Source organism: Mustela lutreola, chromosome 4 (genome assembly GCF_030435805.1).
Source record: "Mustela lutreola isolate mMusLut2 chromosome 4, mMusLut2.pri, whole genome shotgun sequence".
NCBI lineage: Eukaryota > Metazoa > Chordata > Mammalia > Carnivora > Mustelidae > Mustela > Mustela lutreola.
In genome coordinates, this window is record NC_081293.1 from 97714571 (window position 1) to 97736580 (window position 22010).

The window sequence follows — 22010 nt, forward strand, 5'->3', positions numbered from 1 at the left end:
AGCATCGCTTGGGCTAGACAATAGGCAGCGGACTGTTGAAACCCAAAGAGAAATTCCGGTGTAAATAAGCCTTGGCTTATCAGTGGTGATTGGAAACTGAGCAACACCCATTTCTAGTTCCATTTCAGAGTCTTCTGGGACAAAAAAAAAAAAAAAAAAAAAAAAAAAAAGGAAGTAGGAGAGATTCTAGGATGATAGTGATAAGTTACTAATGTAACTTAACTCCTAGCAGGAGTTAAGTTACATTAGTAGGAGAAAATTTTTTTAAAAAGTTACATTAGTAGGAAAATATTCAATTGTGTAAAAAGCTACTCAGTCAGCAAATTCCATGAAAAATGCATTGCCCCAACTGAGAAGATACAGCAGTGAACCATGAAAATAACTTCTTTTGATTTGGAGCATTTTCAGTGCATAAGAGTAGAGGGGACAGGGAAGTACAGCTCGATGTTGGTCTCTTGAACCGTGAATGAAACTTCTTCTGATTTCCGCAGCTGGAAGTGATCCGTGCATCTTGTTGGCCATCTCAGTCCTCTGTATTTACCTGACCATAACAGTTATAACCTCTGAGTTATAATTACTGGTCACCAATTGCTCTCTCCCATTAAGCTATGATATCCATGTGGGTACCTTCATCACTGTTGTATCTAAAGGGATTATCACAATGCTTACTCTGTAGGAGATCCACAGTAAATATCTGTTGGATAGACATTCTCTCACCCACCAGATTACATGTTCTTTGAGAAAGGAACTGGTCATATTCATTATTTTCATTACTCATGGTGCTTATAATAGGTGATCTGCAAAGATGTTCATCATCAGTTACTCCTTTCCTATATGCACATGCCTCTGTTCCTATCAAGAGATACACTTTATTTCCCTTTTCCTGGAATCTGGGCTGGTCTGGTGACTTGCTTTTATGTTGTTGTTGCTGTTAAACTTTTTTTATTTTAAATAGTTTTAGATTTACAAAAACTTCCAAAATAATACATCGAGTTCCCACATACTGTTTTACCCAGTTTCTGCTAAAGTTAACATTTTATATAACCGGTGTATAATATCTAGGGCAGAAAATTAGCATTGATATGGTTTATAGATTGATATCAATCTATAAATGCTCAAATCTTTCCAGCTGTCTCACTTTGGCAGGAAGAATTCTAAAAGTGTCCCAAGGATTTGTAGGCCCTGCTGCACACACTCTCTCCCAGTTATTCATTCAAATACCAATCTAAGTGCCACTATGGAAAGGTTTTGCAGCTATAATTAAGGCCCCAAATCAGTTGACCTGAGGATAGGAAGATTACCTAGGTGGGCCTGACCTAATCACTGAAGTCCTTTGAATCTAGGTCGAGAGGTCAAAGGCATTAGACCAAAGATTTGAAGACGTGGGAGAACTTTCCAAAAGGCTATATTTTCCAAAAGTGACTCACTTTGACCAATTAAACGAGGTGGGAGTGACACTATGCCATTTCTAGGTGAAGCCTTGGAAAGGTGTAGCATCTTCGTCTTCTGCTCTTAGAAATCAACCACCATGAATGAAGTCTTACCATTATCCCCTGTGGAAGCTTATGGCCATTATCTTCTGAAAGTGTGGGGCGAGGGGGGGGGGGGACTTGAGGGAGCACAGTGACACCAGGCACAGGAGTGAAGCTTCTGTAGACCTCCTACCCACCCCTGCAACCACATGAATACAACTGCGTAAGCAACCCTATCCAGTGCCACACAGAGCAGAACTGCCCAGCTGAACCTTACCCCAATTTCTGATAGCATAAATTGATGTTGTTTTAATCCATTCTTTTGAGGTGGTTTGTTATATAGCAATACATAAGTAAATGTCTAACTCAGGGAAGGATCTTAATACATATTTGATAAAGAAAGGCTAATGAATAGTTTTCATGGAATTTTGGCTAACTGAAATAGGAAGTAATACGTTATGGGTTATTAATTACTTTTTCTATTGAAAGGGCAATTAAAAATCTGCTTTTGTTGAAAGTTCTTCTCACCCGAATAGGCTTACTATTGTCACTGGAGGAACGAAGTAGTTTGAATTACTTTGATTATGTCATGCCTTGGGGTCATTGTTCTGACAAGATACAAACCCCTTCCCATCTTCAGGTGAGACTGAGGACACGTATGTCAGAAATCGTCATGTTTCTGATCTCGGAAGAGGTTAAACTTAGGACAGTTTTAGGTGATTGGGAGGTTTCCATGGTAGGCAGCTTCTCAGATGGACCCCAATAGGCCTCACCCCTGCTTCAGACATTTGCGCTGTCCCTTCTCACATTGTACCATGGCTGGTCTGTGGAAGCAACGGCATATAGAAGAGGTGAAAAGGAAGCTTCTGTTCTCCCTTTCTCCTTCTTCCTCTGTCTTTCCATCTCACCCCTCACTCTGGGGGAAGGCAGTTGCCATGGAATGAGCAGCTCTGTGCAGAGGCTCACAGAACTAGGAACTGAAGCCTCTGGCCAAAAGCCAGTGAGAAGCTGGGGTCTGCTCAGAACCCCATGAGTAACTTTGGAAGCAGATTCTCCAGCCTCAGTATAGCCTAATGTCTGTAGTCCCAGTCAGCAGCTTATTGATATCTAAGAGCCATGCAGTAGAGCTCCTCCAAGATTCCTGCCCCTCAGAAACTGTGTGAAATAATAGGTAGCTGTTGTTTCAGACTTTTTTTTTTTTAACTACAGAATTTACATTTTTTTAAAATTTCTTTTTATTGTTTCAGAATTCATTGTTTATGCACCACATCCAGTGCTCCATGCAATACGTGTGTGCCCTCCATAATACCCACCACCAGGCTCACCCAACCTCCCACCCCCTCCCCTCCAAAACCCTCAGTTTGTTTCTCAGAGTCCACAGTCTCTCATGGTTCATAGCTTTGTTTTTAATAGATTAAGTTAGCTTCAATTTGGGGCAATTTGTTTCACAGCATTAGATAAATGATATAGTTCTCCATTGGATTATGATAAAAAGTTATTTTTTATGTACAACTTTCAGTTTTGACTCTTAATGTTGTATTTTTTTTAATCAGTTATATCCACTCTTTATTAAGTGTGATACACCTATACTGTTTTGTTGAGATAGGGCACTTATGAACAATAAGGGACAGTGTTGGCCTCTGAGGTGGAAAGTGCAGCAGTAATGGTAGAGTTGGTGGAGTAGGGGAATGGAATACAACCACTAGTAAGAAATCTTGAGGACTCCTCAGAATAACCATATCCACAGTGTGTTAAGACCCAGTTCTAAAGTTCTAAAGGAGAGAGAGCCATTTATCTCCCATGGGACATCTGACAGTATCTAGAAACTTTTTGGTTTTCATAACTGGAGCAGCAGGGGGGAAACTTTGCTACTGGCATCTAGTAACTAGAGGCCAGAGATGCCGAGAAACATGGGCCCTACACAGTTTACCCCCCACAACAAAGAATTATTCAGCCTAAAATGTCAACAATGCTAGTACAAGAGATACTATACTACAGCAAGCGGGTCCTTGAGACAGAAGAGCAGGTGCCTGATTGTCACCTCTATGTTCTTTCCTCCTACATTACGTAAGTTTAAGGGAAAAGGGAGGTGGGTTTATTGAAGCATCATATAATCCCCAGATGAAGCCTACAATTTTTCTATGGAAATGCGAAATCTATTTTGACTTCTTGTCATAAGTGTGTTTTTAAAGGGGGCAGAGCAAAACATTCTAGTTAATGGTGGGAACTTGTTAGTTGTTTTTCATAGCTATGGTTACATTAAAGACATAAATCAAATTGTCGGGACAGTTTTAGTCCTTAATATAATCAGAGAACTATAACATGCCCAAGTTTTGACAGTGGCCAGGCCACATTCCCCTCCTGGGTTGTAATTTACTCTGTAGAGTTAGGGACTTTGATGAGATAATTACTGAGATCCCTGTTTTAAATTCTTCCATTCTATGGTTCTTTCATTTAGGGTCATTCTGGGGATGTACGTATTATCGACAAAGTGATGGACAGGTTTGAACAATACTATTTAAAGGAGAAAGGCAATTTAAATGAGGAATTAGGAGTGCCCCTTTTGGGTATCTGGTAATCCAGAATGATAGGGAAGTAGAATGTTTACAAAGTTAACAAATAGGAAGGGGAAATATCCACACAATCTTTGGCACATCCTCCTGTCTCTGACATATGCACTCTATGGATATCTCTCTGGAGAAGCATTGAGGGTCTCAGGGCAGGGTTAGTGGATTAGATCTCAGTAATAACTTCAGCAGAACCCAGCTGAGCCCTTGATTAGCACATTCCTACTAATTCCCCCCACATCTCTGAAATCCTGCAGGTCTGGATGTATAACATTGAACTTTTGAGGGCATGAGGCGAGTAAGCGCGTGTGCAAAGCATTAACCTACACTTGCAATTCTGTCCAGTTGTTTTGACAAGGTTAAAGTAAGGACCAAAAAACTCACTGACAAGCTCCCACTGGAAAAAGTTACTTCGCCAAAGGAAATGATGTTTCAAAGAATTGAATGGAAGAAGAACATTTAAAGGTCATAAGATAGAACTTAAGCCTAGATGACGACTTTTTCTTGGCCCTACTTCTCAACTCTATAGACCTACGCAAGTTGCACCTAGAAGATATGCAAAGGGAAGGGCATCTGGCATCCAGACTTTTGTACCAGTTTGTTGATTTTATTCAACTATCAGAACATGGCCAGGCTCCCGGATCCACCCATTCCTTTCCATGTCCACAGTCACCATTTTAACCCTCATCCATCTTGCTTCCTCTCCTTCTTGACATTTCTGTCATTTTTGTCCTTTCTTCCAATTCCAGTTTTAAAAATCCCCTCTTGGGGCACCTGGGTGGCTCAGTGGGTTAAAGCCTCTGCCTTCGGCTCAGGTCATGATCCCAGGGTCCTGGGATTGAGCCCCACATCAGGTTCTCTGCTCGGCGGTGAGGCTACCCCCCCACCCCCCGACCTGGCTCTCTGCCTGCTTGTGATCTCTGTCTGTCAAATAAATAAATAAAATCTTTTTAAAAAGTACCCTGTCTATGAAACCTTTTAAAATTCATTCTAGTCCATCCTAGATGATAACTGATTACTCTTTTAGTCTCCCCAATTCTCATGCCTAGTTTTATTTTGCTGTCTGCAGCATCATTGAAGGTTGTGTTTGTGAAGCTTTGGGCAAGTAGAGAGGGTGGGAAAAAGGTGTTTGACATCAAGGAACTGGAAATTGAACTGGGAAGACAGGACATGTATATAAACTTGATGCAGAGTAACTCGTGGCCCTACATACGAATGCCAGTGCTATAGGAGTTCCGAGGAGAGAATGATCTCTGTAATCTGGTGTATTTAAGAAAGTAATTATGTAGGAAATAAATTTTTATCCTCAAACAAAAATGATATTTAAATAAGTGGAGGCAGGAAGAGTGTTGTATGCACAGGTGAGCAGGCCATGGAGGCACGGAGGCCACATCTCATTTGGAAAGAGAAAACAGTAAAGAAGCCTTTTCTTTTGCCAGTGCATTGGAAGACTGGAGAAGAGCAGACTTTAGAGTATGTTGGAGGCCTTGAAAGTCAAGAGGCCAGTTTTTCTGCAGGTGCTGGAAAGCCATTGTAGATTTTCCAACAAGGCAGGGACTTGCCCAATGTTGAACATTGGGAAGGTAGCCCTGGTAGCTATGACAGAGCATGAGGCAATCCAGGAACTCGAGCCAAGGGGACTGACTGTGGCAATCTGACTGTGAGTCAGTGAGAACCTGGACCAGAGATCAGAGTCTTGAATGTTGCATTATACATTTTGTTCCACGTATCTATTTTGTATTAGTTTACCCAGATTATAAATACCTTATAAACCAAGAACATTTCCTCCTAGTTTCATAGCATATTCCTTGCTGCCTACACAGTGCTAGAGATTAAGTGTCTGGTGGTGAGTCAAAGGTATTATTATTACTCTATACATTTTTATCAGGCTTAGCTGCTCCACATGAGTTATAAACACACAGCTTTGGTATGGCAATCATGTAAATGTTGGTAGCAAACAATATATTCTCTACATAATATCTTCTTTAAGGACAAGGGTACAGAACCACTTAGATCCAGTCAATCATGTTTGCATGTGAGTCCTCAGAGTAGTTGGAAGATGGAGCCTTGAGAAGCCATTCCACACTTTGGGAGCCCTAGCAACCTACCATCTTCTCAGGCTTTAAGACTGATCCTCCTCTGGGAGAAGATATGTCTATACAAGGTCATGGTCATGGTGAGAGCTAACACATGGGATGCTAGGCATGAAAACCAGTGAGGCCACCTGTCTGCCTGCTCCATGGAAAGTATCTGTCCTTATTACAGATTTGGGCTGAGCCCACATGCCAGTCTGCAAAATGGTGTTGCCACTAATTAGGGGATTCTTGTTAGTCACTTTAGTCATGGCCAATTAAAATGGCTGTAGCAATTTTCTCAGGCCATGAATTCTAGGTTGTTTTGGTCTACTATTTAACCCTTTACTACCCTCATGCTTTATTTTCAGAGATAGATTGGAAGTTTCTTAAGGATAGAGATGATGTCTTACATTCCCTTTATATTCTGCTAAGCACCTGACACAAAAGAAGAAAATGAGAATGTGCTTAGTAAATGGTTGTTGAATTGGTCTGTTGAGAAAGCTCATGTTCTCAGAAATCTGGAAGACCAATTATTCTGTCAAACTCATTGTTCAGTGATGAAAATGCACCCTTGGTTTTAGTCTGGAAGGCTTAAAGGGATGTTCAAGATAATTCTGTGTGGTCTAAGGTTTAAAAAGTGGCAGAGAGAAAGAGAATCTAATTGTTCAGTTCTACCCATGGCATTGAAGAAGACATACCTTGCACCTTGCACCTATGGCTAATTCCTACAACTGATGATTTTACCTTCCCCTTCCATAAATGGAACCCTAGAATTCTTCTTAAGTACTCCTCTGGACAGACACTAGAAAGAAATCTGAAGTGGCACAAGAAAAAAAAATCCATTTGCAATTTCAAGACTGTTGAAGCTATAGCTGGTTGCATCTTTGGGAAAACTTCCTATAAGACCATAAAGTGTAACATAGTATGGACAATGATGTTAGTAAGAGATTATCCTTACTGGATATTTTAATGATCTTTCCTTATGTCCATTTCTCCTCCACAAGTGAGCCAGTCCTGGTGATCCTATTCTACCTGCAGTGATAATGGGATGAGAGAAGTCTACTGGAAAGCTTCTGGAAAATTTGCCTTGCCCTTTCTTATTGAACACAAATGAGAAATAATGTAGTCCTAGTTGCCAGAGGAAGCCACAAGGTGATCAAGAGAAGACACAGCTTTGAGATAAACCCAGACTATGAGAGAGGGAAAGAACCTAGGTTTTGGACAGCATATCAAGTTATCAATCATTTTGTGCAGGAAGTGTGCTCTTCTCGATTTTAGCTCATATGAAACACACATTTACTTATTGTTTTAGCCAGTTTGAGTTGGTGATTTTGTTGTTTGCAACCACAATACCTCCAGGTAGGGGAATATCTTAACTTTACAGGGATTATCTTAATTAATCCTCATAGTAGCTCTGTAGGGTGGACACTATTTTCATCCTTATTTCTTAGGGAAGGACAGTAAGGATTAGATTGTGTGAAGTGACTTTCCTAAGGGCATGGGACACTTAGGCATTGGAGCTGTTATTTGCACTCAGGAGCCCACACTCTTCTTTTTTAAAAAAATATATTTTATTTACTTATTTGACAGAGAGAGATCACAGGCAGGCAGAGAGGCAGGCAGAGAGAGAGGAAGGGAAGCAGGCTCCTTACTGAGCAGAGAGCCTGATGTGGGGCTCCATCCCAGGACCCTGAGATCATGACCTGAGCCTAAGGCAGAGGCCTCAACCCACTGAGCCACCCAGGTACTCTTGGAGCCCACACTCCAGTATGCTGGAGTCAAGCTGTCTGTCAACTTACTCTATGGGGAAAAAAACCAAGCAGGTTAATTCTAGGAAATGTACAGGGCATGTTGAAGTTTCTAGAAAGTCTTTTCTAACATATTAGAGGAAAGGGGATTATGTGTATTTACCAAGTTGAAGACATGACTAAGGAGCTAATGGCCCCCTTAATTTAGAAGTCTATGTTCAGAAAGTGTTTAATTTCGCTTCTTTCCCTCTAGTGGGCCAGAGCTGTATTTCAGAAGGAATGAAAGCTTCACCACCATAAATCAGAGGTTCCTCTCCTAACTCCACATGCATTGTCTCAGGCCCGTGGAAGGTAGAATTGGTACTCTGGGATGGTAAGGCCCTCTGGAGTGGGTTAGCGAGTCATTGTGCTGAATGAGTGTGTGTGTGTGTGTGTGTGTGTGTGTGTGTGTGTGTGTGTGTGTGTGTATGTGTGTCTTTTCTAGAGCTGTCTGACTTGACAAATGCTTCTCAGCACCACAGGTCTCACTGTGAACAGACACTAGACCACTGCTTCTCCTGGGGAGGCCTGTGTCACCTGGAGCCATTCCAGGCTTCCACATTATCAGGTTCGAATTTTCCCTGGGATTAGCCCTCCTCCCTTCCTCCCTCCCACCATCCATCCATCCATCCATTCTTTCTTTCTCTCTTTTTCCTTTTCCCTTCTATTCTTTCCTTTCCTTTTCTTTTTTTCTTCCTTCCCTTCCCTTCCCCAGAAGGGACAGTGCTCTTCTCCAGAATTCATAATAACTTTTCTCTTCTTCAATATATACATGGATGTCCTTGCTTTTTTACTGAGAACCTGGATGAAGTTCAAAAGCATTTGAACTTGAAGTTGAAACATGTTGAAGTTTACTTAGGACTTTTTTGAAGAAATATCTTCCTTTTCTGTATTGATTACTTTAACCCACTTGAAGCCTCCTTTTGCCAGTTTCTCTTGGATTATGGCTTGTGATCAAAACTTTAAGTGATCTTTTTAAGAAAAAGATTTATCCATTTATTTCAGCGAAAGAGTGTGTATACATGAGCAAGCAGGGGAGGTGGGGTCGGGGGAGAGGGGGCAGAGTGGGCAGAGGGCGAATGACAAGAAGACCCCATGCTGAACGGGGAGCCCAATGTGGGGCTCAATCCCAGGGCCTTGAGATCATGACGTGAATCAAAATCCAGAGCTGCACACTTAACCAACTGAGCCACCCAGGCCCCATCAAAACTTTAAATGGTCTTTAGATAAAATGTAATAAAAAATTTCACAAGAGCCTCCTAAAAATATCTCTTATGTTTTACCCAAATATATGTCTATGTCTATGTATGTTTACTAGAAATCACCTTCATCAGTGGATAACTTCCTCTAAACCATTACCATATGGATTCTACATGCTTTGATAAGCATTTTTAGACATAGACTGTGCAAAGGTGATTTTGAGATATTTTGTGGATTTTCAATAATGTATTTGGAGGCACTGATGTATACTCAGTGAGTAGAGCATGTGTGTGAGTTAAAGTTCTTCTTAATATGCAAAGCTTTTCTTTCTACAAAAACTTCAAACATAAGACTCATCCAAAACTCACAAACTTTTGGAATTAAAATGACAGGAACTTCTCTAGGGAATTGTCTTTACTATGAGAGAAATTTGGTGTTTTGTTTGTTTGTTTGTTCTTGGAACCTTAACCTTTGCACACCAAGTGCTGACAGTATAGAGGCTAGACTTTGAGATTTTTGGTTCTGGAAATAAAAGTCTGAGTGAGTTATTACATACTTGAGGATTTGCCTCTTAGGGTGCTAAATCATCTTTGGTTTTACATTTCTAAAACATTCTCATCACATCAAATTGTTTCTGCACATGTGAGGGTCATATATTCTGAAAATGCATGATGGTGAAATCAGGCATGATGGAAAACTGACAGTTGAAACAAAGCTCTGGTATGCACTGCCCCTCCCCTTGCCCACTCCATTCACTCCTCTTCTGTGTGCCCCTAATCCCTGCCTCACCTTCCCAGGGATGGAAAGTATCTCAGGTCCTTTTCTTCTGGTAGGGCCTGAATTGTCTTCTTTTATCTTTTCTTCTTTGTTTGGATGGGACAGAGTGGAGGCTGGGACTTAATTTTAATTCCTATGAGTACTTTAGCTTTGATTTTTCCTTTTCCTTTTTTCGTAGAATCCTATTCTGGTTTTCTGGATGCCATCTTGTTTCAAATCCCTCTGAGAATATTAATTAAAAGTTTTCCCATTCTCTAAAATATTATCCTCTGTTTCCTAGTTATTTATGTTTTCTCTGGTGTTATTTTTCCTCTGCTCTGCTCTGTCATGCTGCAGATGTCCTTAGAAGTGCATGCACATTCAGCAGTGGAGCAATGGGCACCTGGGTGGTGTTCCTCTGTGGGTGGGGCTGATTTTCAGGTACGGGTCCCTTCAAGGTGAACATGTGGGGAGCTGACCATTACATTAAAATGCCAATTTGGGGAGTGCTTTGCTCTTGGGTGTCAGTGTGCATATCAGCTGTCCTAGTTTTCCCAGACAGATTTTGTTTTGTTTTATTTTAAAAAAAGAAAAGAGTTTGCCATTTTTTTCCTGGATAGCAAACACATTATTGGGCATCTTCTGTGTGTAGATGGGTGGTGGATGGGGGATGTCATAATGTCAATGGCTGGTTATACAGACTTTCACTTAAACCCATTATTATCAGTTCTGTGCTGTGCTCTACAGGGCAGTCAACACTCTTCTTAAGGACACTGTCCCCCCTGTAGACCCCCAGCACACACACACACACAAACACACAAACACACAAGAATGAAGCTTTCTCAATCTTACTTTCTAAATTACCCTTCATCCAAACACTGCACCTTCCAGAAATTTTGGAACTTTCTTGTCTGCTAGTGACTCCCATTATATCCTGTTTGTCATTGTTTGTTAATGCCTTTTAGTTTATTTGCTATAATTTATAGATTATTTATAAGGAAGATTTAAAAACATACGTAAAGTTAGAGATAATAGTATAACCAACCTCTCCATTCTTAAAGTCCAGCTTCAACAGTTATCAATATTTTGTGACCCTTATCCATCCTCCTATTCTCTTTTCTTGGAATATTCAGAAAAAAATTCAGGCATCCTGTCATTTGACCCATACATAACTCACATTATATCTCTAACTGAGGAAGTATGTGTATGTGAGTATGCTCACACCTGACAATACCTCCTTCATATAACATAACACACAGACATTATCCAAATTGTTTCAATTATCTCAAAAGTGACATTTTAAGTTTGAATTCTTTGAACTGTGATTCATTATCATGGTCCACAGCATGTCTTCAATAATCACATTGCTTTAGTTTCTTTTCTTTTGTAACAGTTCTTGTGTGTGTGTGCGTGTGCGTGTGTTTTGGGATGGGAGGAGGTTCATATTCATATTAAATTTGCCAGTTTTGTTGAGGTAAACAGGTGACCCCCAAATCTCGATTAAAGACTCTATCTAACTATTAAAAAATGTTAATAAAAGTTTTAATTTCTGGCTCCTGTTGCACATTTTCTGAAGTTTGGCAGTGGTTCAGCTCCTTTCCACATGTCTTTGTATGCTAGGACCCAGCAATTTGTGTCAGGATGTTCTTGCCACAGACATAAAAGGGTAACAAAGCCAGTGACAGGATTGTTGGCAAAGCTTTCTTAGATGTGGCTCGGTCTCACTTACTCACCATGAGGCAAAGTCATGAAGCCCAACTGGTATCAATGGGACAGGAGTGTAGACAGGTCCACTGGGAGAGTGACCATCCAAAAGGCAGTAGGCACAAATGTATGATCCAATTACAAATGAATAATCCTTCCTCTTGCAGGAAGAGGGAATGAATAATTGGGCAACAATAAAATCCACTGCCCCTGCCTTTGATCAATTAGAGAAACTAGGCCATTTGTTCTGTAGACAGTTCCATGTTCTGAATATGGCTGATTGTTTCCTCATGGTACTGTTTGATTTGTTCTTTTATGTCCTGGACACTGGTATTGAAACCTAGAAGATTGAACAGATACGAGTTTGATATTTTTTAAGGTCTCATGGATACTCTTCATATGTACTTCCTGTTGCACCTCTGAAGCCATAGAACAGTTGATTAACCCACTTTCACTAATGCTTTTTGTAAATAAGCTCAGTCGGTATCAGCCTGATCCTCCCATTAAAAAATTTTTAAAAGTCTCCTAACAAGGGCGCCTGGGTGGCTCAGTGGGTTAAGCCGCTGCCTTCGGCTCAGGTCATGATCTCAGGGTCCTGGGATCGAGGCTCGCATCGGGCTCTCTGCTCAGCAGGGAGCCTGCTTCCCTCTCTCTCTCTCTGCCTGCCTCTCTGTCTACTTGTGATCTCTGTCTGTCAAATAAATAAATAAAATCTTAAAAAAAAAAAAAAGAAGACAGAATTTCCAAAAAGAAAAAGAAAAAAAAGAAAAGTCTCCTAACAACCTTTCATTTTAGGGTTCCAGCCTTCATTCATGATTATTACCTGGACCCATTGTCTCATTAGTGACTGCAAAATGATGAATTTTCCCCTAATTCAATCCATCTTTATTAGGTAAGAATAATAAAAAGTTCTGATGAAACTGCCATATTGAATCATAGCTACCAAATTTTTTTCTATTTTGGGGACTGAATAAAATTCTATTTGAAAAAATGTTATTTAAGACAGTTCAGAAATCACTGAGCCAAAGGATCTCTTGGGTACCTTTTAGCTTTAATAGTTTATGATTCAGTGACCTGTGCTGAACCCATGTTTCAAGACAGAACAAAGAAGGACAGCTAGAGGAAGTTCTTTTGGGAGTGTGCAAAGGTAACCAGTTATATTCTCCCTCTGGCCTCAAAGAAGGTGGATTACGATGAGGCCATGACCTGTGAGAAACAACTTCTTGTAAGGTAGAGGGAGAATGACCATCAAGCCTTTAGTCCTTAGAAGCCATACCAAATTATTATTATGCCAAGTTGTACATGTATATGTTCCTCATACCAATATTTGATATAAAGTTGTGATTAAAAAAAAATTGTCAAAATGTCTACACTGCCCAGTGCAATCTATGCTTTCAATGCAATCCCAATCAAAATACCAATGGCATTTTTCAAAGTGTTGGAACAAACAATCCTAAAATTTGTATGGAATCAAAAAGACCCCAAATCACCAAGGAAATGTTGAAAAAGAAAAACAAGGCCAGGGGCATCATGTTGTCTGATTTCACATTATATTACAAAGCTGTGATCACCAAGACATCATGGTACTGGCACAAAAACAGACACGTAGACCAGTGGAACAGAACAGAGAGCCTAGATGGATTCTTAACTCTATGGTCAAATAATCTTTAACAAAGCAAGAAAAAATATCCAATGGAAAAAAGTATCTTCAATAAATAGTGCTGGGAAAATTGGACAGCTATGCAGAAGAATGACACTTGACCATTCTCTTACACCATACACACCATACACAAAGATAAACTCAAAATGGATGAAAGACCTCAATATGAGACAAGAATTCAACAAAATCCTAGAGAAGAACATAGACAAAAACCCTTTGATATCAGCCACAGCAACTTCTTTCAAGACACATCTCCAAAGGCAAGGGAAACAAAAGCGAAAATGAACTTTTGGGCCTTCATCAAGATAAAACTTCTTCACAGCAATAAAATAAACAAATGAAGTAAAACAAATGAAGTAAAACAAATAAAATAAAACAAAGAGGCAACCCATGGAATGAAAGAAGATATTTTCAAACGGCTACAGAAAATGGCTAGTAATCAAGATCTAAAAAGAACTTCTCAAACTCAACACCCCAAATACAAATAATCAAGTAAAAAAATGGACAGAAGACATGAACAGACACTTCTCAAAAGAAGACATACAAATGGTTAACAGACACATGAACAAATGTTCATCATCATTAGCCATCAGGGAAACTCAAAGCCTCTGCCTTCGGCTCGGGTCATGATGCCAGGGTCCTGGGATCGAGCCCCGCATCAGGCTCTCTGCTCAGTGGGGAGCCTACTTCCTCCTCTCTCTCTGCCTGCCTCTCTGCCTCCTTGTGATTTCTGTCTGTCAAATAAATAAATAAATCTAAAAAAAAAAAAAACCAATTGAGATACCCCCTTATACAAGTTAGAATGGCAAAAATTGACAAAACAAGAAACAACAAATGTTGGAGAGGTGGCAGAGAAAGGGGAACCCTCTTGCACTCTTGGTGGGAATGCAAGTTGGTACAGCCACTTTGGAAAATAGTGTGGAGGTCCCTCAAAAAATTAAAAAAAAAAAACAAAACAGCTACCCTATGAACTGGAAATTGCACTATGGGTATTTACCCCAAAGATATAGATGTAGTGAAAAGAAGGGCCATATGCACTGTAATATTCATAGCAGCAATGGCCTCAATAGCCAAACTATAGAAAGAGCCAAGATTCTCTTCAACAGACGAATGGATAAAGAAGATGTGGTCCATATATACAATTGAATATTACTCAGGCATCAAAGGATGAATACCCAACTTTTGCATCCATGTGGATGGGACTGGAGGGGATTGTGCTAAGTGAAGCAGAGAGAGTCAATTATCATATGGGTTCAATTATTTGTGGAACATAAGGAATAGCATGGAGGACATTAGGAGAAGGAAGGGAAAAATGAAGGGGTGGGGGAAATTGGAGGGGGAGAAAAACCACGAGAGACTATGGGCTCTGGGAAACAAACTGAGGGGTTTAGAAGGGAGGAGTGTGGGGGATGGGTGAGCCTGATGATGGATATTAAGGAGGGCACATATTGCATAGAGCACTGGGTATTATATGCAAACAATGAATCATGAAACACTACATCAAAAACTAAAGAGGTAAGGTATGGTGAATAACATAAAAAAAGAATTGTAAAAAAAAGGGGCATAACAAACATAACCTTGATCCTAATCTTCTCCCCATTCTCCACTATAGGACCTTTTGTATCCTCTAAAGTACCTGGAACTATCCCCATGTTTTATGGGATAACATGTGCTCCCTGTTCTCAGAAACACGGAGACATCCGTCACTAACCTCTTCTCATGACCCATCACCCAAAGACTTGGCTGCTTTGAAACCATAACCTGCCACTACTGAAGTACACATCTTTGCTATATTCTCTGACTTTCTTTGATTTAGGGAGAATTCCTCTCCATATTTATGTTTCATTTCATCACATGAACAGAAAAACAATTCTCTTGGGTATGCAATGATTTCCAGAGATTTTAGTGAAACAGCCTTTAAAGTTGAACCCACTGCTTCTCTTGTGACTCAGGCACAAGTTTATGGGACTTAGGAGTGTGGATCATCTGAATGACAGCCACTTGATTATGACATATCAAATGCTCCTTCTCTTGCTTCAGCTAGGACATGCAGGTGGCCCCATGTCCTGATATAAATGAGGACATTATTGGGCCTTTTCTTAACATGAGGGATGAAGTGACTAGTTATGCCAAGTAAAGCAGCAGGATGGGAGATTACCTCAGACCTCAAGTGCGGTGACATCCTTCCCCATCTGGATGTTGACACTGGCTTCTACCACATAGGGTGGTCCTGTAGAAAGTCAAGATGAAACCTTGCTGATAGAAGGATTGTGTTTATTCTGAGGTCCTCACTCCCTCCTCAGGGAAAGCCAACTGCAGAAGGAGCAGCAGGGAAAACTGAATGGGAAGCCTGGGGGAAGCAGCCTAATCTAGGGTAACATTAAGACCAGTGTAGAAAAAAATGTATTTTTAAAATCCAGCAGACAAAGAGGGTCACTTGGTTTGCTAAGTAAATCAACATCAGCTCTAATTGTCTAAATCCCTGAGAAAGTTTCCTGTTCTCACACCTTTGCTTGCTTCCAAGTTTCCTTTTGGATGGTCTTGGAAGTTCTGAAATGTTCTTGTAGACATGAAACTCACTAATCCTGCCACAGGTAGGAAGCTCTCCTGTTACCCTCTAGGCATCAGATGATGACCCGTCAGGCTGAAAATTATAGAGGGGAAAATTCTTTAATTTATGAAGGTTATGACATATTAAACACTACAGTTTAAGTTCTTGAAGTCTGGCCAGTATAAACAATTTTACATGAAGCTCTATTTACTGCTATTCAGGAGCTGTCAAAATGACCCAGTTGTTCTGTGATTCATGGGGACCTGGTGTCTATCATCAACTGATTGGATTTCTTTACAGTCAGGTTACAGAGAGGACCATTGTCACCACTTAGCTGTGGGTACAAATTTATCCTCTTTTCCCCCGTGGAAGGCAATACCCAATGATCACTGTAGAATGTGTACAGTTAGTAGCACACATCAAGGGTGTGTGTGTGCGTGTGAGCTCTCTGGATGCCTCATGTCACTAACAGAAGAAAAGCATAGATGTGCTCAGTGTTCGAACAACACTCAGGCCTTCAGAGTGATGCTCATGCTAAGCACTTGTGAAGTTTGCTTCCCATTGAATTTGAGTTAAAATTGACTTAAAATAATAAAGATGCTGTGGGTAAACATAGGTCTTTTAGAAAGTGTATAAATTTAGTTGCTTAAACAGAACAATAGAGTAGGTCATTGATTCCTCAGTCCAGTTTCAAAGACAAGGAAAAAGGGTGATCAGAATGCCGTTCATCTTATTTCATGTATTCTAGAATCAGTCATTTGTCCTTGGCATTTCTTAGAATGATTCGGTTTGAGGTGGGGGCTCAAAAAATTGGACCTATGTCTACCTTTCCCTTGTTTACACTACTAAAATACATGGATCCATTTGATTTACTTCTTCTTTTCTAATAGAGCTCTTTTGCTGCCCTAATCCTTGGTTCTGGCAACAGAGTGCCCAGGGTTAGGTAAAGAATTATCTTCACAGTTCACTCAGATTCTCCTCCTCATGGCTCAATCGTCCTGCCTATTTGAAAGCAAGAGATTCCACTGAGGCAAACGGAACTTGGTGCTCCTGACTTACACTGTTGTGGTCAGTTCGCCAGGCCTCGCTATGCTTTCTTTTTAATAATTCAGGCTTGTTCGTTATGTATCAGTCCAGCTCATGAGCTGCACAAGGTGGAGACCCTTCCCCTGTATATTTTCCCAGGTATATAGTCCCATAGAAGCAGCCTGCTTCTGATAATTTGGTGAATTGGCCCCAGTACCCTGGCTACAATTCATTCCTGTCGTCAAGTTCATGTTGACTTTGAAGACCTTGGGGGTTAGAGGTTGTGGAAGCAAGCAATTCTACTGGGACTCAGTGCCTTTTCTTGGACCCATAGGTATCATTACACAGAAATTAGTGGTAGGGGCTCTAGAGCCCAGCAGCCTTAATGTCACATCTTTGTCCTGACATACATTCTTTGTGAATTCAGGAAAGCTTCAAAACAATTCTGGGTCAGTTTGATCTATAAAATAAGGATAATATTTATCTCCTAGGATCATCCAGAGGATTAGTGAGATTATGGATGTAAAATGCTTAAGGAAGAGTAAGGTGTCCCTAAAAGTTAGCTGTTACAGTTGTTACAACCAGTATAAGATTAGCCTTCTGGGAAGTTGAGCATGGGGCTTCCCAGGATGTACTTATCTATTTTAATATTGAAAAATGCAAATGAATGGAATGTATCCTGTAACATGGAGTGTGGTTTAACACCCCTGGACCTGCAGCCACAAACAGGGTCTCTAGTCAATTCAGTTTCCAGGATCTTAAATAACAGGAAAACTCTGCAACTGCAAATTTGTTCCAGAAAGAGAAGTACTATGATCATGGCTCATAAAATCAGGCTGGGCTTTCCTTTCACATTCCCTTTTTTGTAAGCCTAATGCAAAAATAAATAAATAAATAAATAAATAAAAATCCAACCATCAAGGAATACCTATTCTAGGCAAGATTTATGTTCAGCTTTTCTGACATTTGGTTCTTTTACTGCGACTCCAAGATGCTTATGTTTGAAGCATCCCCTGGAAAATTTTCCAACCCAGCAACAGGAGATGGCTACCTGGATGATCCACTCCTTAGTTGTTGGCACACACAGAGAAAAGACTCCAGAACCTTCAACAGATATCTACCTCCCTGATGGGTCTGCTTGGGCCTTAACTCTTTATAGTTCATGACTGAAGGTGACATTCTAAGCTTACTTGACTTACCCGACTCACCTGTGTTGCCCTTGCCTCCAACCTTCTGGTGAGGGAACACATGCCTGGGGTTCTTGGAGGGATGGACCTTCCCTGGGCTGTGTGTCCTGAGCTCAGGGTACTGTGAGGCTGGCAGTTGGTCTTGGGCTTGGTTCAGTCCTCACACTTTAATATTTGGCCTGCATTTCCTGCTGTGATAGATGCTGGGGAAATTTTGTGAAAGAAAAAAATTTTCCCCTGAAATTTTCAAGCAGAGGTCACAGTGACCTGCTGGGAAGGCAAAAATGGCCATGATGATTTAGAATAGAAAAGGCATGGAAGCCACCTATTTTTTGGTAGAAATGAGAAAGAAAGCCATGGCCCCAAGGGAGAAAAAGTATATAATCATCCCATGATTCTAGAGAGTACCATGGTGTCATTGAACACCCGCATGAGCAGACAGAGAGAAGGGGCTGTCAGGGATCTAGAATAGGATTGGTCTTTGCTTTATTATTTGTTTGTTCATCTTAACTCTTATGTTCTTCCCCAAAAGGAATCTTCCATCTGGTACAGTGGTCAAGAGTACAGTCTTGGTGTTAGACTTGCTTGGGGACCATTCCAACTTTGCCACTTATAAGCATGTATCTTGGTCAGATTGCCTGATCTCTCTAAATCTTGGTTTCCTTATTACTAAAGAAAACAGCTCCTGTAGGGACACCTGGGTGGTTCAGTTGTTAATCATCTGTCTTCAGCTCAGGTCATAATCTCAGGATCCTGGGATCAAGCCCTTCATTGGGCTCCCTGCTCAGCAGGAAGCCTGCTTCTTCCCTACCTGCTCCCCCTTCATGTGTTCCCCCTCTCACTGTGCCTCCCTCTGTCAAATAAGTAAATAAAATATTTTTAAAAAAAGAAATGAAAAGGAAACACCAAGCTCCTAGAATGGTACCTTCCAAGTAATGCAATGACGGTAGAGAGTAGCTAGTGGAGGTGATTGGGGACAGAGGAGGTGAAGGCTGTGGAGAGAGGTGGCAATGGCGGTAACACTCGTGGTAAAGTGTGGTAAAGAGGGGGCAGTAACACATGTAGTCTCCAGCTTTTCACCACAGGAATCAGTGGTCCTCCACGGGTGCCACAGCAGATATGCTAGCTTGGAGAGGAGCCAAGGTTTATTGGTCTCATCCCTTTAGGGCCTCACCTCTCTACTTCTTTCTCTCGAGTACATGTTCCCACCACTCTGCCTACATTTAATGGAACTAGACTGAAAAATAAGAAGGGTCCATATTCCTGACACCTGCCTTACCTGAGCCCCTCAGAGATCTGGCAATGAGCATTTCCTAAACACCCTGGGTAGAGACTGACCTTTGAGTATTCCTCTCTGGGGACCCCATCCTCCATTCCTGGATCCCCAACCAGACAGGCCAGGTGTTTTTTCATGCATCAGACTGAGGTCAGATTCAACCTCATTCCTCCAAGGGAAAGGTACCATTTCCTTTCGCCAGTCCCCTGGAGCCAACCTTCATCCTGTGATTGGCCTTCTCCCAGAGTGACTCATCAACTCAGAGTCTGGCCTTGTGCTGACCCCTGACGTCTTCCTGAGACAGGGTGAGACCTGCTGGGAGGAAAGGCAATCATTATATCATCCCAGAGCTGAGGCCACATAAACACTTCCCTTTTCTAATGAGTGAGCTCCAAAGGGCAGGCTGACTTGTCTTGGTGTGGCCCTCCTAGACCAAGGGTGTGGATGAGAATTTAAGCTAATGTTGGTGTTGGGAACATTTAGATATCAATTTCCTGACTTTTTCCTCATTATAACAGAATGCTAAGGCTATTGTAGAAAGACCCTCACCTTCCCCCCACCCCTTTTGGAAAACCTTACGGAAGCAGAATGAGAAACCACCCTATTAACAGTGCATTTTCAGAATGTATCAGTGTCTCATATGCTGTGGAGGCCGACAGCATATGAAGACAACTCTCAAAGGCCATGGAGAGACAAGAATGCTTGGAAATAAGGTGAAATTGTGCCACACCTGAGACAATGCCTGATGAAGCTGGACAGAAGTGGGCTTGAACGGTGACAGAGAGGGTCCCAATTCATTTTCTGAGCCTCAGCATTCCCCTGGGTAAGATGGGGAAATTTGTGGTACCTCCCTCATAGGTCCCATGCTAGAAATGTTAGACGAGGCTTATAAACTGCTTAGTACTGCGCCTAAAGGGCTGATGCTCAGTCCATGACAGGATGTGCGAGGCACCATTAGTGGGAGGTAAATTCCACACCATAGAGCCCCAAGGAGCAATGCTACACTCCGGTTGGAACGACCCCTGGGTTTCAGATACTTGAGAGCCAGCATTCCATCTGGGCCTCCAAGGAAAAGATGCCATCTATAGTGGCTGAAGAAGAGGTATGGCTAGAAAATAAACAGAGAGCTGGGGAAGGTAGATTCTTCAGGCAATGGGGGCATCATGGATCCAAGTGTGGGGTGTGGGGGTGAAGTAATGAACGGAAAACTGAGCTGGGTGGACATGTTGGCAGGCTTGACCAACATACTAAGGAGCTTGTCCACAGTGGGATGACTCCTTGGTGGTCCATTCTCCAACCCTGCTAAGTAGCCAAATTCCAAAATTATGAACTCCAAGAGGCAAGGGAATTTAGAGATACCCATTGTGATATGCCATAGACATCCCAGCGTATTCCAGGTCTGTTTCCACCTCAGGTATCCAGACCAACTGACAGCTTCGAGCTATACCCGTGGGATCCCTCACTTCCGTTCCTCATGAGCTTATGCCAGAGACGTATGTTGGATAAAAGCCCTATAAACAAGAAATGGGAGAAAGTTCTAGGCCAAAGGAATTGTTCCTGCAAGGACCTCGAGGACCAATGTCCCTGTGTGACTAAGACATACTCAGTGGCGGTGGCAACAGTGGCGTGTGATGAAGTGCTTGGCAAAGCTGGCCGGATGGTAAAGAACATCCCGAGTCCTGGAGAAGGGTTTGAATTTAATTCTATGTATAATGGGCATTTATTGGATGCAGGCCGGGGGATTAAGGCACTGAGGGACTTGATTCGATTTGTGAGTGAGAAAGAGCACACTTACTTGAAGAGTGTACTGGATGGTGAGGTGAGGAGCAGGACTGGAAGCTGGCAGCCAGCGAGGAAGCTTTGGGAGCAGAAGGTGGTAGTGATCTGGATTGCTAAGAGGGGTTTGGGGTCATAGACACAAGTCTCCATTTAAGATTGGTTTAGATATAGAACCCTGGAGTTCAAGAACCACTTAGAAAAGTCAGAGTCATCAAGACAGGAGGGGTCGAATTGAGAACATCTTCAGTTTCTGGCTTGAGTCCCCAGGGAAAGAGTGGAACTATCAGGGGAAATGAAATATTAAGGAATGAGGAACCTCTTTGGCAGGGAGAATCAGGAGTCCTGTTTCAGAGAAATGCGAACAGAGTCTCAAGGGAGTGTTTATTTCTCAGGAACCTGCTGGCATTCCAGGAGGGGGTTGAGATGCCTGAGGGAGAGGAAAAGGATGGGGTTCTGGAGCTCACTCATGATCCCCTGAAGTTTTCGTGTCCGGCAGAGGAAAGAAGCAGTGCTCGAGCTGGGACTGTGGCATGAAGACATGGAGACATGGGACACTTGGAAACAAGCAGGCCCTGCTCAGCAGGGCCTGGTGCCCCCCAGGACTGCATGGGCAGACAGGTGCTAAGCAGTGTCCACACAGCACTTTATCTGATCCCCAAGTGGCAGAGTGGGGAGTTGAAAACCAGGTCTGTCTGGTTCCAAAGCAGATGCCCCTTCTGCCCCACGGTGCTCCTTACACATCCGTGACCCTATTCTGCAGTTGAAGAACCGAGCGTTGGGATGAGGCGGCCACACGGGTCAGCAGGGACTCCTGTGGGGTTGAAACCCAGGGTTTCTCTCCACCCACAGCAGCCTCTGTCTCCTCCTCTGCCCACAACATGGGTTGGGTTGAGAGATTCTGGGAATATTTGGAAATGGCTCTCCACAGAGGTGGAACCAGGAGAGTAGAGATACACTCAACCTGTGGGTG